General features: G+C 38.3%; 1 protein-coding gene across 4 annotated transcripts in view; it reads right to left on the bottom strand.

The window, feature by feature from the left end:
• The window catches only part of LOC101042760 (uncharacterized), an 89,498-nt gene that overhangs the window by 15,333 nt on the left and 54,183 nt on the right, over positions 1-19,982 (bottom strand). Inside the window, exon 1 of one of the 4 annotated variants that reach the window (XM_039480185.2) lies at positions 2,082-2,515. The exons of 1 other annotated variant lie outside the window; for it this stretch is intronic. The gene's annotated coding sequence lies outside the window, so the exon portion shown is untranslated. Of the gene's footprint in view, positions 1-2,081; positions 2,543-19,982 lie in introns of those variants that run through there. 2 more of the 4 variants (XM_010335710.3, XM_010335708.3) reach the window with 2 other exon arrangements.

The raw sequence follows: 19,982 nt of genomic DNA on the forward strand, positions 1-19,982 counted from the left end.
CAGCTTTTCTTCTGCTTCCCTCCTTCAGATTACAAATACATGTAAGAGTCATGCTAGTGCCGGGTGCGGTGGCTCATGCCTGTAATCCCAGCACTTTGGGAGGCCAAGGTGGGTGGATCACAACGTCAAGAGATTGAGACCATCCTGGTCAACATGGTGAAACCCCGTCTCTACTAAAAAAATACAAAAAATTAGCTGGGCATGGTGGCACATGCCTGGAATCCCAGCTACTCAGGAGGCTGAGGCAGGAGAATTGCCTGAACCCAGGAGGTGGAGGTTGCAGTGAGCCGAGATCACGCCATTGCATTCCAGCCTGGGTAACAAGAGCAAAACTCCATCTCAAAAAAGAAAAAAAAAGAGTCGTGCTAGTAACACATATATGACATCCTAACATTAACACAATATATTCACATACACTATATCACTTGATTATTAATACTCCAATACTGTGGAGGTAGATACTGTCATTACCATCATTTGGCAAGTAGAGAAACATGAACAAATGTCTCAGAGATACCTCAAACTTGACACGTCTAGGCCAACCTCAGCACCTTCCCATAAAATCTGCTTATTCTCTTGATTCCTGATTTAGATAAAGCAGCCCCATTTATCACTCATGCAAGTTCTACTCTCACTTCGTCCTCTCCGTCCTCTCTATTCCACATGTGCAGTTACCAAGTCCCTGTGGATTCTCTCTCTTTCTCTGTCCCTCTCCTGTCTGAGATGCCTGCAGCCAAGAAAACCTCATTCTTTATCTAGGTTTGTATCGGAGCCTTCTGTCTGCTCCCCTGACTTCCAAGTTGCCCATAGGATCTTCACATTACCACTAGGCTGTCTTCTTCAAACCCAGATCTTGTCATGCATTCCTGTTTTAAATTGGTCAGTGATTTTCCACAGGGCACAATGGAAAGGGCTACAGAACTCTTTGTAATCTGCTTCAGGCTACCAGCTCCTGCTCTGCATGCATTTTCATGTACTGTCATTGTGCCCACTGTTCCCTCAGAGTACAGTTTCACTCTCTGAGTTCCTCTATCCCAGAACTACACCCATCTGACTCATCCGAGTCCCACCACCACTATAGCAATGCTTCTCAAACCTAAATGTGTGTAGGAATCACTGGAGAATCTTATTAAAAGCAGATTCTGATCAGTAGGTCTTGGATAAGGCTGGAGATTCTGCCTATTAACAAACCAACTGTGCAGGGCATGGTGGCTCATGCCTATAATCTCAGCCCTTTGGGAGGCTGAGGTGGACAGATTGCTTGAACTCCTGAGTTCAAGACCAGCCTGGGCAACATGCCAAAATCCTATCTCTACTAAAAATACAAAAATTAGCTCGGCATGGTGGTGTGCACCTGTAGCCCCAGCTACTCAGGAGGCTGAGCTGGGAGGATTGCTTGAGCCTGGGAGGTCGAGGCTGCAGTGAGCTGTGAGTGCACAACTACACTCCAGCCTGGGTGACAGAGCAAGACCTTGTCTCAAAACAAAAACAAAAACAGACAACGCACCAATTGGTGATAGGATACTGCTGGTTGTTAGGCTGAAATTGAAGTAGCAATAGTCTAGAGCTGCACTGTTCAATAGAACTTTCTGCAATGATAAAAATGCTCTTATGTGTTTTCTGATATTGTAGACACTAATGACATGTAGCTATCGAATATTCAAAATCTACCTAATGAGACTGGGAGCTTAATTTTAAATTTTACTTAGTTTAAATTTCAGTAGCTGCATGTGACTAAGTGGCCACCTTGTTGAATTATGCTGATATATAGGAATCCCTTTTCATCCTTCAAGACTCATTCAGACTTCTGGTTTTCAGTCCAGCATGTAAGGCCTTAGAAGTCACCACTCCATCCTAACAACAAGTAAAAAGCTAAGCAAACTGAAAAATACTTAATTCTACATATATTTGTTGGAAAAGTGAGATCATGGGGCAAACTGCACCTTCCAAACTGGAGAGACAGACAGGTAGTTGATACAGAGAATTACAGAATTAAAAAAGAAAAGAAAAAAATGACATTTTGAACTGGACAAATAAAAACAAACAACAAAACAACGGAAACACAGGGAATTATAACTTACTGGAGCAGAAAACCATGAGCTGAAACCACTGCAGGAACCAATGCTGGGATAAGAAAACCTAAACTGTTAAGTGGTGAATTGCTAGAAGTTCTGTGTGGGCAAGTCTGAGAGTTAAAAACATCAGGGGGACCCAGTCATGGTGGGTGGAGCCCATACTTTTTGTGTGATTTAACTTCTGGAGTTCTACCAGGTTCACACAGTGAATATCAGAGAAAAATCCCCCAGTGCTTCCAGCAAGGGGAGGGGAAAAGAAACCATTTTGAAATGTGCCAGAACATTCTGTTCTTAACAAGAGCTGTGCTCAGCAGAAAGTAGCTAAGTGGAATCTAGCCTGCTGAGGTTTTAGAGCCTAACTGACGCGGGGGAAGGGAATTGCCCAACTTAAAATATAATAATAAGAATTGAGGGAATTTGTTTCCAGTAGACTGCTTTGGAAGAAATGTCAAAAAAAAAATTCCTTTAGAGAAAAGGAAAATAATACAGGTCAGAAATTTGGGCCCATATAAAGAAAAGAATAGCAATGGAGAAGGAATAAATGAAGATAAAAGCATTGTGACATGGTTCGAATCTGTGTTCTCACTCAAATCTCACTGCTGGAAGTGAGGCCTGGTGGGAGGCAACTGGATCATGGGAGTGGTTTCTCGTGGCTTAACATCATCACCCCTTGGTGCTGTCATTGCAATAGTGCGTTCTCATGAAATATGTTCATTTAATAGTGTGTGGCACCTCACTCCCCACCCATACCCACCAACACTTCCTCTTGCTCTGGCCATGTGAAGAGTTGGCTTCTCCTTCCCCTTCCACCATAATTGTAAGTTTTTTTGAGGCTTCCCCAAAAACTGAGCAGATGCTCCCATGCTTCCTGTACAGCCTGTGGAACCATGAGCCAATTAAACCCCTTTGCTTTATATATTATCCGGTTTCAGGTATTTCTTTATGGTAATATGAGAACCAACTATTATATATATTTTTAGAAATTCTTAATTGATCTGACAGATAATAGTTTGTTCAAAATAGTAATAATGTATTTGATTATGTATGTTTGTGTATGGCTATATATAGCTGAAATGAATGAAAGCAATGACACAAGGATGGGATGGAGAAATGACGATTATTTTGTTATTATAAGGCAGGCGTTCCCCAAACTTTTTACACAGGGGGCCAGTTCACTGTCCCTCAGACCGTTGGAGGGCCGCCACATACTGTGCTCCTCTCACTGACCACCAATGAAGGAGGTGCCTCTTCCTGAAGTGCAGCGGGGGCCGGATAAATGGCCTCGGGGGCCGCATGCGGCCCATGGGCCGTAGTTTGGGGATGCCTGTTACAAGGCATTCACACTACCCATGAAGTGGTATAGTGTTATTTGAAAGATGAATTGAATTTTTTATAAATGTACATTGCAAAATCTAGGGCACCCACTAAAAAAAGTTTTAAAAAATAAATATAATATGCTAAGAAAAGGAAGAAGATAGAGTCATATGAAATGCTCAGTTAAAATCATAAAGGGCAGAAAATTTGGAGGGCAAAAAATAGGAACAAAGAACAAGGGTGACAATATAGTTTGGATATTCATCCCCTCCAAATGTCATGTTGAAATTTGATTCCCAATGTTGAAGGTGGGGCCTGGTGGGAGGTATTTGGGTCATGGAGGCAGATCGCTTATAAGTGGCGTGGTGCCTTCCTGCAGTAATAAGTGGATTCTAAGCTCTGTTAGTTCGTATAAGAGCTGGTTGTTTAATAGAACATGACATCCCTCTCCTCTCTCACTTGCTCCCTCTCTTGCCATATGATGCCAGCTCCACTTCCCCTTCCACCATGATTGGAAGCTTCCTGAAGCCCTAATCAGAAGCAGATGCTGGCACCATGCTTCTTGTATAGCCTGAAGAATTTTGAGGCAAATAAATCTCTTTTCTTTATAAATTACCCAGCCTCAGGTATTGTTTTATAGCAATACAAATGGACTACAAAGCAACAAGTAGAAAACAGTAACAAATACCAGCTGGGAGCAGTGGCTCACACCTGTAATCCCAGTACTTTGGGCGGCTGAGGTGGGAGGATCACTTGAAGACAGGAGTTTGAGGCCAGCCGGGCCAACATGGTAAAACCCCATCTCTACTAAAAATACAAAAATTAGTCAGGTGTGGTGTTGCACACCTGTAGTCTCAGCTACTTGGGAGGCTGAGGCAGGAGAATCACTTGAACCAAGAGGTGAAGGCTGTACTGAGCCAAGACCACACCCACTGTATTCCAGCTTGGATGACAGAGCAAAACTCCATCATAAAAAAGGAAACAAGAAAAGAGAGAGAGAGAAAGAAAGAAAAAGAAAAGAGGTAACAAATATGGAAGACATTAATCCAGCTATATCAATAATCACTTTGAATGTCCATGGTCTAAATGCATCAATTAAAAGACGGACATTGTCAGAGTCAATTAAAAGATAAGACCCAATTATGTATTATTTACAAAAAAACTCATTTTAAATGTAAATATATAAATTAAAAGTAGATGGATAGGGAAAGATATATCACGTTAACACTAATTTTAAAAAGCTAGGGTAGCTACAGAGCTACAGTAATTTCAGACAGAGCAGACTTCAGAGCAAGGAAAGTTATCAAGGATAAACAATGACATTACATAATGATACAGGGATACATTCTCCAACAAGACAAAACTGAGAACCCAGAAACAAATCCACACACCTACCAGGAACTCATTTTTAACAAAGTTGCCAAGAACATATGCTGGGCAAAAGACAATCTCTTCAATAAATGGTGCTGGGAAAACTGGATCTCCATATGCAGAAGAATGAAACTAGACCCCTATCTCTTGCCATATACAAAAATCAAATAAAAATGGATTTAAAAATGTAAGTCCTCAAACTATGAAACTACTACAATAAAACATTGGGGAAACTCTCCAGGACATTGGTCTGGGCAAAAATTTCTTGAGCAATACCTCACAAGCACAAGTAACCAAAGCAAAAATGGATAAATGGGATCACATCAAATTAAAAAGCTTCTGCACAGCAAAGGATACAATCAAGAAAGTGAAGACACAGCCCACAGGATGGGAAAAAATATTTGCAAACTACTTATCAGGCAAGGGATAAATAAGCAGAATATGTAAAGAGCTCAAACAACTCTATAGGAAAAAAAATCTAATGATCCAGAAAAATATAGGCAATAGACTTGAATAGACATTTTTCAAATGACATACAAATGGGAAACAGGCATAGGAAAAGGTGCTCAACATCACTGATCATCAGAGAAATGCAAATCAAAACTACAATGAGATATTATCTCACCCCAGTTAAAATGGCTTATATCCAAAAGACAGGCAGTAACAAATGCTGGCAAGGATGTGGAGAAAAAGAAACCTTCATACACTATTGGTGGGAATGTAAATTAGTACAACCACTAGGGAGAACAGTTGGAGATTCTTTCAAAAACTAAAAATTGAGTTACCATATGATCCGGCAATTTCACTGCTGGGTGTATACCCAAAAGAAAGGAAAGAGATATCTGCACTCCTATGTTTGTTGCAGCACTGTTTAAAATAGCTAAGATTTGCAAGCAAGCTAAGTGTCTATCAACAGATGAATGGATAAAGAAAATGTGGCATATATACACAATGGAGTACTATTCAGTCATAAAAAAGGATGAGGTCCTGTCATTTGTAACAATAAAAATGGAACTGGAGGTCATTATGTTAAGTGAAATAAGCCAGCCACAGAAAGACAACAAACATTGTGTGTCCTCACTTGTGGGATTTAAAAATGGAAACAATTGAACACATGGACATAGAGGGTAGAAGGATGGTTACCAGAAGCTGTGAAGGGTAGTGAGGGTCTGGGGGGTAGGTGCAGATAGTTAAAGGGTACAAAACAAAATAGAAAGAATAAATAAGACCTACTATTTGATGGCACAACGGGGTGACTATCGTCAATAACAACTAGTTAGTGGTCATTCTCAGCAGATGCCACTCCCATGGAGCCCTACAAGCTAAGATCCACTGGCTTGAAATTCTTGCTGCCAGCACAGCAGTCTGAAGTCAACCCTGGATGCTTGAGCTTGGTCAGAGGAGGGGTGCCTTAATGTCTAGGAACATTAAGTGAGCAAAGTGGTTCCTTTGACCCAACAATTCGATTTCTAAGGTGTCTCCCAAAGATACACTTGCAAAAATATAAAATTATAGCACAAATCTATTTATGGTGACCTTATTTGTATAGTAGAAAACAAGAAACAACTTAAACGTCCAGCTATAGGGAGTGTTTTAATAAACTGTAGTTCTCTATTAAGCAATAGAGAACGATGCAACTGTAAAAACAAATGAGAAACACTTCTGTATGCTGGTATGGAACAATTGTCACGATATATTAAGTGAAGTAAAGCAAGATGCAGTACAATGTTTGTGGTGTGCTACCTTTTGTGTGAAGGAAACAAATATATAAACATTTGTTTACGTTTTGAAAAAAGGGACAATGAAATGACATACTAAAAATGGATGAAAATGTTCTCCTCCATTGGGAGAGAGGGTGTAGGATGAAGAAACAACTACAGAAGGAAACGTTCTGTGGGTGCATCTTTTTATATAGTTTTGGCTTTGCAACCATATAAATGGATTATGTAATTATACAATGGGAAAGACAAACCCCTGAAATCGAAAACAAACCAAACAGAAACAAATGATTCTAATTGTATATCACTTTGGCACTGAAATTGTGTAGAGAAATAATTCATTCATTGTAAATTTTAGTAGACCTCTAGTAGGATATATTCTAAAGGAAAAAGAACAACAACAAAAAACTTATATTGCATTTAGTTGTCTTACTGTAGTACTAATAATAACATGATACAGAAAAAGAAAAGCAAATATTTGTTTTAATTCCCTTAGGAACTGAGTTTTTCACAGAAAAAAAAAAAAGATCCAAGTATAAAATCAAAGAAGTTACATACAAATTTAACAGAATAATGACTGCAATGGATTAAAACATCAACTACCTACAAATTTGTGAGTTCATTGTGATACTTTAAAAAATGGATTGGTTTCCATGGGAGGTTGCTAGATCACTAAGTGACTAAGCATAAGAAGAAAGAAGTAACAATTTTATTTATTATTCTTTTCTCACATGAGATAGTTGTACAAGTAGAATAATTTTGTCTTCTATATAATATTCACAGAGTTTTAAGACTTCAAATGTTTTGATTTAGGTTATATATTTTTGACTTAAAAAACAAATAGAAATAGAACAAAAAGTAACAATAGAGAAATAGAAAACTAAGTTTGTGAAACATGGCTGAAATAGTGTCTGGGTGCTGTATTATAAATAAATAATAAACAACAGTTCTGGATCAAATAAGTTGGACAAAACATGGTGAATATTAATAGTAATGGATTATATTACCTTGGATAAAAAAAGAAACCCTGAATTCATAATGACACTCAAAATAAAAGTAGAAGTGGAAGTGAGCTCTTTTATTTCAAAGACTGCAGCCTACAAAATGTAGAAGAAATTACAGAATTAGAAAAATCACCATTTTGCAACCACCATTGGAATAATTCAAGCAAGTTCACCTATAGATGCTAAAATTATTGAATTAAATGTTTTTGAGGATTATTGGGCAACATGATATTTACAATATTGTATCTCACCCACAGATTACTTAATTTTTATTTTTATGTATTTATTTATTGAGACAGAGTGTCACTCTGTCACCCACGCTGGAGTGCAGTGGCACAATCATGGCTCACCACAGGCTCAACCTCCCAGACTCAGGTGATCCTCCCACCTCAGCCTCTGAGTAGCTAGGGCAATAGGTGCCTGCCTGGCTAATTTTTGTATTTTTTGTAGAGATGGGGTATTTCTATGTCATTCAGGCTTGTTTTGATGTCCTGGGCTCAAGCAATCTACCCTCCTAGGACTCCCAAAGTGCTGGGATTATAGGTGTGAGTCACTGCACCTGGCCCACAGATTAATTACATAAACCGAATAGTATTTATTTGAGGCAGGTCTCAATTTAGAGGTTTATTTTGCCAAGGTTAACGAATGACCAATGACACAGGCTAAGGAGGTTCTGAGAACATGTGCCTAAGGTGGGTGGGCTATAGCTTGGCTTTACATATTTTAGGGAGACAGAAGCCACAGGCAAAGACATAAATTAATACATAGATGGTATGTATTTGTTAAGCCAGAAAAAGCAGGACATCTTGAAGTTGAGGGAGAAGTCTTCCAAGTCATAGGTGGATTCAAAGATTTTGTCATTGGCAATTGGCTGAAACAGTTAAGCTCTGCCTGTTGAGTTGAAGTCAGAATAAAGAAATACTTGAGTTAGATAGGGGAATTGTGGAAGCCAAGGTTCTTGTGAAGATGAAGCCTTTAGGTAGCAGGCTTCAGGAAACATAGATTATAAACATCTCTTATTAGACCTTACTCTCCAGAAAAGACCTAGTAGAAAAGGAAGGAGATTCTCTACAAAATATATATTTCCTTGCTTAATGACTTGTAATTAGAAAAAAGAAAAAAACTGATTTCCCCTACAAGAGATCACTTTGCAGGGCCATACTAAAATATGTCAAAGAAATATATTTTGGGGCCAGTTACGGTGACTCATGCCTGTAATCCCAGCACTTTGGGAGGCTGAGGCAGGAGGGTGGCTTGTGGCCAGGAGTTCGAGACCAACCTGAGCAACATAATTAGACCCCCCATTTCTATAAAAATATTTTAAAAATTAATTGAGCATGGTGGCATATGCCTGTATTCCAACTACTCAGGAGGATGACGTGGGAAGATCTCTTAAGTCAAGGACTTTGATGGTACAGTGAGCTATGATCATGACACTGTGTGTCAGCCTGGGTGACAGAGCAAGATACTGTCTCTAAAAAGTAAGTAAGTGAAAAATAAAATCGCGAAGGAAGGAAGAAAATACATATGTAGGGCCTGGTATCTGCCATGTGATGCTATACAGAGTCAGGTTGGAGTTATCTTATTGCTATAAAGAGTCTGTCTTGTTAGTCTTACGATCTCTATTTTTATGTTAATGCTGGTCAGTTGTGCCTAAACTTCAAAGGGAGGCAGGTAGTACCACCCATTCCCATCGTAGCCTGCAATACTTTTCAGCTTTCTCTGGGATCCCCTTAGCCAAGAGGGGATCCATTCAGTCAGCTGTGGGGCTTAAAATTTTATTTTTGGTTTACAATTACAATGTAGTATACATTCACATGCATATGTGTAGGCACATGTGCACAAAATATGTTGAGATTGTATGATCTTTAGGAACATGTAAAAGCCCAGAAAGGGGAGAAGCTCTTCTTAATGAGATTTTTCTACCATAAATCTTCATTGAAAGAATCGACTTCTATTTGTCTTGGGGATGTTGTTTTGGGACAATCCTACCTCTAGAGACCAAAAACTATTGTTAGTGAGAGAAAGTGAAGTCACCAGAGTAGAGGTGCTTAGGTTGAGAAGATAAGCCAAGTGCTTTATTTTGTAATGTAAATCCACTGTGTCTGGCAGCAGCAAAGCCAAGTCCCTGCAGCTTTCTATCTTCTACAGGAGAAAGGATTATTTTCTGTATTTGGATTTTTACTGTGTTTGGGGTTGATTTTTTATTGCTGGAGATGTATATATGTTCTTTGTGTAGTAAATTACAGAGAATTAGGAGCGGAAGCCCTAAAGCTACTGTAGAGATAGGCATGCCTGATCATCCAATGGGACTTTAAAAAAGTGATCTGGGCCGGGCATGGTGGCTCATGCCTGTAATCCCAGCACTTTGGGAGGCCAAGGCAGGCAGATCACGAGGTCAAGAGATCAAGACCATCCTGGCCAACATGGTGAAACCCCATCTCTACTAAAAATACAAAACTTAGCTGGGCATCGTGGCATGCTCCTGTAGTCCCAGGAGGGGACTGAAGCAGGGAGACTGAATTGAAGCAGGAGAATTGCTTGAACTCAGAAGCCAGAGGTTGCATTGAGCCCAGATGCACCACTGCACTCCAGCCTGGACACAGAGCAAGACTCCATCTCAAAGAGAGAAAAAAAAAAGTGACCTGAACTTAGTCCAGTTTAGCACAGCGTGGATTGTGGTTATGCCCACTAAGACTGGATAACCCACAATGTTGTTATTGATTTGGCTGCCATTATTTGTGATTATCCTAAGAGGTGGAGCTCAGGATAACCATAGCACCGAGGGTTAGGGTTGGACATCTTTTGAAAGGAGACATCATTCCACAATCATCCACCTGAATAGTAGTTACAAATTACTGGTATGCAAAAATTGAGGATGGAGGAGGAGCAGAGACCAGAGGGAAAGGAGATTCTTTTTCTTGTTTAGGTCTTTACTGACAGTCTGGCAAGAACCTTGAGGCATGAAGACAGATGAGAGTCAAACAGGGAGGCAATACTTGAGGTTGGTCTCAAGTACAGAACTGGGGGTCGTGTATCTGAGCGAAGCCACTTTTAGCAGCAATTGGAAGTGACTCAATGAGCTGAGCTTCCTGCCAGCCAGTCTCAAATATGCCTGGGAAATTAAGGGATGGGCCTGCTCATGCCTATGGGACAACGGTAAAGGGCAAAACACTGCCTCCCCTGAGGCCAAAGGAGAGAAAGCAGGGATGTCCCCAGTTGTAAAGATATAAAAATAGTCTCCAAAGGGTAGAGGTCATCAGGTATAAATTCTCTATAAGTCCATTCATTAACGGAGTATGTAGTTAATCTTCACTTGTCTGTCTCCACCTTATAATTGGTTCACATTATTGCCTATCAGTAATTCTGACATCCCAGTGCTTTTGGAAACTTACTTTTTTCCATAAGTTTGCAGCTATCTCATTTGGTGGCAAAACTTGACTGGAACTTACTTGAGTTTTTTAATACTCTTATGTCACTTGAATTCTGAATATTTATGTTTTGCTGCAGAAATATCAATGTGTTTAATAAGGCTCTGCCTCAGAGTTCTCTTAGCATGCTAATGGCATGGACCCAACAGATCTAAAAAGTTGAAAAAGAGAAGAAAATCATGTAGGGGGGTTCAAGGCCTCCAGTTGAAGAAGGCGAGGTGTTGAAGTGTCTTACCACTAGGGATTGGGAATGTATCTGACTCATGCAGCACCAAAGTATGTTAGCAGTGGAAGATATTTGTGTCACGTGACACCAAACTATGTTAGTGGTAGTGAATCTATATGGGTCTGTAGCAACCTGAGTTCTTGCCTCCATAGGAGAAAGAATTCTACCAAGGGGCATGAGGCAAAGTGAGAAACTGAATCAAGTTTTAGAGCAGGAGTGAAAGTTTATGAAAAAGGTTTAGAGCAGGAATGAAAGGAACTAAAGTACACTTGGAAGAGGGCCAAGTGGACAGCTTGTGAGATCAAGTGCATGGTTTGACCTTTGACTTGATTCTTCCCATGCCTGGAATGATCTAGTATAGTATCTAAATAAAACTTCCTTTCAAGACAAAAACTCCTCAAAGAGGACAAACTTGTGGGGATAGAATTCAAATTTAAGAGGGCACAGATCATAAAGGCCAAAGAAAAAAACATCTAGATTAAATGTGGGGTGGTGGTAGAGGGGACAGTCTGAATATTTTAGAATGTAAACTGCCATAGTCTTGAAAGCTTGGGAAAAACATCCAAAAAAGAGAGCTCTAAAATGGTAAAGTTTGACTAGAAAGATATACAAGTTTGAGTAGAAAGTTAAATGGTAAAATATTATCCAAAACGACATCTCCTTTCTAAAAGCTCAGGAATACTTTGACATCAACATTGAGCTACAGAAAATATAGAGATCAAAGTCTAAAGTGTAAGGAAAGAAAGAATAATATTTCTATAGATAATAAAAACATGCCAAAAAGACACTCTCATACAGCAGATGAAAGCTATAGTCTAATATTTCAAAACTAGCTAGTTGACACTAAAAAATGAAATAAATGAAAGAACAAATAAATCAGAATTTGAAGTGATAGAATTAAGAAAATTTTAAGAAACAGAGGACTGAAAACTAGAAAAAATACAAGATAATATATCAAGAGAAATATAAGTAAAAAGAAGAAAAATTTTAAGAATTTAAAAGAAAAAAGAGTAAGATAAAATGGATTTTTAAAGAAGACACACAAGGAAGATCCCTCATACATATAACAGGAATATCTAAAGAAAATTTTAGCAATAAAATACTGAAATCTATCATTTGATAAGCCAAAATAAAATGAGAATTGAAATTAAATATTGAAAGGACACTCAGTTTGTCTGATAAAATTGGCCTGGAATGATCATCACTGAGATATAGTCTAGTGAAATTATTGTACTTTAAAGAAAATAAAAATCATTTAGGAAATTCAAGGAAAAATACCAAATCATTCATACAGGAAAGAAAGTCATATTGTCTTCAAATTTTTCAATCTCAAAATTTTATACTTAAAGAAAATTGTATAACATAAATGCAAAGAAAGAAAATATGAAGCAATGATTTTATATCTATGTAAGCTGTTATCAGCATGCAAGAACTCAGGAAATATTATTATTATTATTATTTTCCCTGAGACGAAATCTCACTCTCGCTTTGTCACCCAGGCTAGAGTGTGGTGGTGCTATCTTAGCTCCCTCCATCTCCTGGTTCAAGTGATTCTCCTGCCTCAGCCTCCCAAGTAGCTGGGATTACAAGCATGTGCCAATGCACCAGGCTAATTTTTTGTGTTTTTAGTAGAGATGGGGTTTCACCATGTTGGCCAGGCTGGTCTTGAACTCTTGACCTCAGATAATCTGCCCACCTCAGCCTCCCAAACTGCTAGGATTACAGGTGTGAGCCACCGTGCCTAGCTGGAATAAATTCTTTATGAATCTAGTGGAGAAAGGGATTCAGACAATTAAAATACATGGGGAGCCATTGACGAAATGAGTGATGATCAGCATTGATTATAATTTGTGGGAAAACTAAGATACTGAATGAGAGGTATAAAGAAGATAATATGGTACATAATGGCTGAATGCTCTGACAATGTGGATACAGTACAATTGTAAAAATGTGGGATGAGAATGGGGAGAGCACATGCAAAAGAATTTTTAACTCTTTTCAGTAATTGCATTGATAGTAATGTTGATATTGTTATTGGCTCCTACTGACTAAAGATGGAGCAACTTGAGCATAGCTAAGTATAAAAGCAATGGGTCAAAGGATAGCAAATGTACTTAAACCCATGATTTCATCCTGATTTTTTTTTAAATGAATTTTTCATTGCGATGGTTAATTTTATGTGTGTCAACTTGACTTGGTAAGTTGATAGTTTTTATTTCAGGGTGTGTCTCTGAGGAAGGTTTTGTAAGGTATTTGAATCAGTAGACTGAGTAAAACAGATTTGCCCTCATGAATGTGGGCTAGCATTATCCAATTAAAAGGCACAGGAAGAGTGAATTTGCTTTCTATTCTTGAAATGGGATATTTACCTTCTCTTGCCCTCATTGCAAGAGAGACATTACAGCTCCTGGCTCTGGGTTCTTTGTATCAGGAGGTACTGATATAAATTTTTGGACTTCAGGATTTATATCAGTACCTCCTGACCCCCAAGTCTTTGGGTTTTTGGCCTTGGACTGAGAGTTATGCAATTGACTCCCCTGCTTCTTAGGTCTTAAGATGCAGACTGAATTATACCATTGGCTTTCCTTGTTCTCCAGCTTGCAGGCAGCATACTGTGGGACTTCTTGGCCTCCATAATTGTGTGAGTCAATTCTCATAATAAATCTTCCTTATCTATCTATACATATTCTTTTGGCTATTTTTCTAGAGAACCCTCACTAACATAATCATCAGGGAAGAGGCCAGAAACCAACATTTTATTTGAAAACTGGCAAATAAAACAATCAAGCATTTATCCTGCCTTTTTTAAGTAAACTGTGCCACCAAGATACCAAACAGTAAGTGAGGTGAAGTTTCTCTTTATAGAAGTTGTCCATCAAATTACTGAAAAAAAATAATTTGAATATCAATATTTTTGCAATCCATAGTGAATTACTGGAAGCAAGCATTGACAATCAATGGCTGATAGCATTGCAAAAAAGATACAGAAAGCCCAGTCTGGGCATGGTGGGTCACAACTGTAATCCCAGCACTTTGGGAGGCAGAAGTGGGAGCACAGGATGACTTGAGCCCAGGAGTTCAAGATCAGCCTGGACAACTAAGCAAGACGCTGTCTTAAAAAAAAAAAAATTACCTGGCGAAACATAAACTCACCTATAAAGTATTCTTGGCAAAACTCATCATCATCATCATCCTTAAATTTGATTCAGCCTGGTGATCCAGAAAAGTGCTTTATGTTGCAGGATGCCATTTAAATTACTGAGCACTCTATTTTGATGTTTGAAAAAGCCAACTGCTGCTATATCTCAGAGTGAAGCAATTTAAAAAAAATATTTTTTTTATTGCATTTTAGGTTTTGGGGTACATGTGAAGAATGTGCAAGATTGTTGCATAGGTACACACATGGCTGTGTGAATTTGCTGCCTTCCTCCCCATCACCTATATCTGGCATTTCTCCCCATGCTATCTCTCCCCTACTCCCCAACCCTCGCTGTCCCTCCCCTGTTTCCCTGCAACAGACCCCAGTGTGTGATGCTCCCCTCCCTGTGTCCATGTGTTCTCATTGTTCAACACCCACCTATGAGTGAGAACATGTGATGTCTGATTTTCTGTTCTTGTGTCAGTTTGCTGAGAATGATGGTTTCCAGGTTCATCCATGTCCCTACAAAGGACACAAATTCATCATTTTTGATGGCTATATAATATTCCATGGTGTATATGTACCACATTTTCCCTGTCCAGTCTATCATCGATGGGCATTTGGGTTGGTTCCAGGTCTTTGCTATTGTAAACTGTGCTGCAATGAGCATTCGTGTGCATGTGTCCTTATAGTAGAACGATTTATAATCCTTTGGATATATGCCCAGGAATGGGATTGCTGAGTCAAATGGAATTTCTATTTCTAGGTTCTTGAGAAATTGCCACACTTTCTTCCACAATGGTTGAACTAATTTACACTCCCACCAACAGTGTAAAAGTGTTCTTATTTCTCCACATCCTGTCCAGCATCTGTTGTCTCCAGATTTTTTAATGATCGCCATTCTAACTGGCATGAGATGGTATCTCAATGTAGTTTTAATTTGCATTTCTCTAATGACCAGTGATGATGAGCATTTTTTCATAGGTTTGTTGGCCTCATGTATGTCTTCTTTTGTAAAGTGTTTGTTCATATCCTTTGCCCACTTTTGAATGGGCTTGTTTGTTTTTTTCTTGTAAATCTGTTTTAGTTCTTTGTAGATTCTGGATATTAGCCCTTTGTCAGATGGGTAGATTGCAAAAATTTTTTCCCATTCTGTTGGTTGCCGATTCACTCTAATGACTGTTTCTTTTGCTGTGCAGAAGCTGTGGAGTTTGATTAGGTCCCATTTGTCTATTTTGGCTTTTGTTGCCAATGCTTTTGGCGTTTTGGTCATGCAGTCCTTGCCCACTCCTATGTCCTGAATGGTTTTGCCTAGGTTTTCTTCTAGGGTATTTATGGTGTTGTTAGTTCTTATGTTTAAGTCTTTAATCCATCTGGAGTTAATTTTAGTGTAAGGTGTCAGGAAGGGGTCCAGTTTCTGCTTTCTGCACATGGCTAGCCAGTTTTTCCAACACTATTTATTAAACAGGGACTCCTTTCCCCATTGCTTGTTTTTGTCAGGTTTGTCAAAGATCGGATGGTTGTAGATGTGTTATGTTGCCTCTGAAGCCTCTGTTCTGTTCCATTGGTCTATATCTCTGTTTTGGTACCAGTACCTTGCTGTTTTTATTACTGTAGCCTTGTAGTATAGTTTGAAGTCTGGTAGTGTGATGCCTCCCGCTTTGTTCTTTTTGCTTAGAATTGACTTGGCTATGCAGGCTCTCTTTTGGTTCCATATGAAGTTTAAGGTAGTTTTTTTCCAGTTCTGTGAAGAAGATCATTGGTAGCTTGATGGGGATAGCTACCAAGAAGGTCATTGGTAGCTTGATGGGGATAGTTGCATCTGTAAATTACTTTGGGCAGAATGGCCATTTTCATGATATTGATTCTTCCTAACCATGAACGTGGAATGTTTCTCTATCTGTTTGTGTCTTCTCTTATTTTGTTGCGCAGTGGTTTGTAAGAGTGAAACAATTTTAAGTAGTTGGTGACTGTGAAGCAGTAATCTTATTAAAGAATGTGCCCCAACTCTTTTTTTAAGTATATTCCCCTAAGAGTATTTAACCAGAAAATGGGAACAAACTCACTAGCAAATATTAGATTAAGGGTGTTATCTTCTAATGGTCTGAAGGTAGCTATCGGCAAGAGGGATGTAAAATGGAGAGACCAGTATGTAAAGGATAAGCATATATGTTAAAAATTGTGTTCTGTGGCCAGGCACAGTGGCTCATGCCTTTAACCCTAGCCCTTTGGGAGGATTGCTTGAGGCCAGGACTGCAAGGCCAGACTGGTCAATACAGTGACCCCAGTTTTTTTCTTTTTTAAAAAATAGAGTAAGATCCCATCTCTATTTTCAAAAAAAGAAAAGAAAAGAAAAGAAAACACAAAAAAAACCTCTCTCCATATAAAATTGTGTTCTCTACTCTTCAGCCCCAGAATCTAAAAAAAAACAAAACAAAACAAAAAAAAAAAAATTACGTCTGGATTGAGTGACCTCTGTGTTCAGAAGTGCTAGAGGATGCAGCCTCTCCCCCAGCTTCCAATCATCTCCTCCTACCTGCTGTGCATGTTACAGCACTAGTGATTCATTCTGGAAACCGCATCTTCTCAAAGTCATGGAAGTGTGCCTTCCTTACACTGTGTCCCTAAATCATCTTTTTTAAATAAAGGGAAAAAACTTAAAAAAAAAATGTCTGGATAAAGACTTTGGTTATGATTCTTATAGTAGACCAGAAGTTTTTGGAAAGATACTATACCAAACATTTCTACAACCAAACTGTAAAGCAGCAGTTTATGAACTTCAACCCTTAAAATAATCCCAGGCCCTAAATCTGTACCAGCAAGAAGTCAATTGCAAGAGTTGTGCACCCTAAGGAAGGGCATTCTCCCAAATTAACGTCAAATGTAATACTGAAAGACAACAGACCAGGCAAATCCTTCTGACCTAATTTATGAATTTTTAAAATTCAGATATTTTATCTACCTTAAATTTGTTTTGGCAAAGGGAATGAAGTTGTTTTAATTCCATCTATTGGTTATTTTCTCCACTAATTTTTGAACTACAAACTTTATAATATATTGAAATCTCATATGATTTGGGTTGATTCCTGGACTTCATTCTGTTTCATTGATCTATTTGTTAATATAAAACTACATTTTTTAAAATGGCACTATGAGGCTGCTGTATTGCATGATATAGAAGAAACTACTGAAAACCTGTGTCTCTGGAATTTCAGAAATCAGGAGCTTCAAGGAATAGGAAACCTTCCTCTGGAATTCAGCCATTAAGGTGACTCAGCTTTACCAACTCATGTTCTGGGAGATGTTTATATTTCAAATAAACATAGTGTTGTGAGCTGAATGGTACTCTAAAAACTGTCGGCTTCACTATACTCACCCACCCTTTTCATACACCTGAAGCTTCCCTGAAGCATGGTGCACCTTTCCCACACACAATTGCAGCTACCCCTTCCAATAGGAGAGAGTGAAAACTCATGCTTCTGTATTGATCTAGAAGCAATATCATAAGACTATACAGCTATAAGCCAAGGATTTCCTACAGAATACTTACTCTTCCAGTTCTGTCAAAATTTCTCTATATATTCTTCAATCCATGAACTAGCTGGAAAATTTAATCATTGTTAACACATCCTAAATAACAGTGGTTTACAAACTGGGATATGAATACATTTGTGGATGCATAAAAATGTTCCAAGGGCTACTCTATCCTGGGAAGTTTTAAAGGAATCAATGTCCAGATCCCCAGCTTCAATATGGAGTCTTTCTTTATTACAATTGATCCACCTGCCATGGGTTTGAGTTAGAGGACTCTTGCCATTTTCTGTGTTTCCCATCTCCTCTTTCAAAACAGACTTTCCAAGTAAACCTCTCCCCCATCCTGGATCTTACTATGGTGCTTTACAAGAGTGTAAAGAGAACCAAACAACAAGCTATTTTAGGTTATTGGTGTTGGAGAAGATGTACCATAAACACATGGGAAAATTTGGTGTCTTTCAGTGTCTTATATGTGTTTCAGTTAAGGGTAAAGCATGGTTTTAAAATAGTCTATTCTGAAGTCAGATATATTAGAAATGGGAGCAGCGAGATAAATGACAACTTTCCTTCGACTATTTATTCCTTCTTGTATTCCCTGACTCTAGTCAAAGAAGTATTCCTTCTGTGGGATGATCTCTTGAATGCACAGCAAAGATTATTGGCAGAATATGGAGACGCTGGTACCTTATCTTATCTAGGTGACATACCCATAACAAAGCTCTGGGCCTGGTCTAACTTGAATATTCAAGATTTGAAGAGACCAAGTTGGGAAATAATAATTTGCTAAGAAGAAATCTCTCTCTACACGTACACCACTCTTGGTTAGCTTGGAGGCTACTTCCACTCATTTGTATCTTGGTGTGTTTCGTTTGTACGTTTTTCAAAATTTCAAGAAAAAGGAAGTAAAAAACTTACATGTTTACTTTTAAGAGATCCATATTATATCTTTAAAGAAAAAGATCATATATTGAGGGTGAGTTAGTGTTTTTTTACTGACCATTTATTTAGACCTTTTTTGCTGTCTTTTAACAAAAGTTTATTGCTTATTCCAAATCCATATTTATTTTTACTTGGAGCTAAGTCTACTGCTGGCTGTGACTTATTAACCATTCCTCTGCTTATTTATTTATTTATCATAAAATGTAATAATTAGATATATATTAACTAACTGGGCTGTGTTTTGAATTTTATAGCAATAATGCACTTAGCAATCACTGAAACACTCTAGATCTGCTTTACTAGTGACCCAACACCTTCTTTTATTTTGTTGTTAATTTGCACAAAACAGAACGTTAATTTGTATAAAATTAAACTGTAGTCTTAGCAACCATAGTTATGACAAATGTTCCACAAATGCAATCAGGACATAGTGACCCAAATTAAATATTTTATTTGGTTAAGATTAGTTCTTTTGCAGATGATGACTTGCCTTTCTGATTCTGCCAAATGGATAATTACAATCTTGTTTTCAGCTCTTAAATGAAATTGCTTATAGATAAATAGAATGCTTATGGACACTGAGTCTATCAAATATTTAAATTTAGTATGAATATTTCTGTAGTTAATAGTTCAAAAATTGTAATGTGAGATTTCTGATCTTATGGGGTTATTTTAAAATCATTTATGTACAATTTTGGCTTGAAATATAAGATACTTCTAAATAAGTGTAATTGGTAGTTATTTGATAAATATTGGTTAAGCTTTTTAGGTGTATCTTCCAGAAATTGTCTAATAATTGAGCTTAAACATTTATTTGCCAGTCAGAAAAATATCGCAAGTAAGATATTTATTGCAAAAATACCTTATTTGCAATACAATTGAAGAAGGACCTAATAGTGTTTTCAATGATTAGATTCTTAAAAATATTTTTGGTTAAGGATTGTCACTGTAATTTTTCCGAACCTCAACCAGCACTGGTCGCAGTGCCCAGGCCACCTCCCAGTGGTGGCAACATGAAACCAGGCAGCTAAGGCAGAGGTGGCAGCCCTGCTGGTGGTGAGCTGGCGGAGGTGCCTGCTCCCCGCCTGGGCTCCACTCCCATCCCGTGAGCCAAGTGCAACTGAATCCGCAGCCACTGCCGCCTGGAAGAGGATTTTTTAAAAGTTTTTTTGGGGAGCAAAGAAGTTTGAAGACTACTGCAATAAACAACAACAGAGAAAAGGGAAGAGGA

The sequence above is a fragment of the Saimiri boliviensis genome, chromosome 9, assembly GCF_048565385.1.
Source record: "Saimiri boliviensis isolate mSaiBol1 chromosome 9, mSaiBol1.pri, whole genome shotgun sequence".
Taxonomy (NCBI): Eukaryota; Metazoa; Chordata; class Mammalia; order Primates; family Cebidae; genus Saimiri; species Saimiri boliviensis.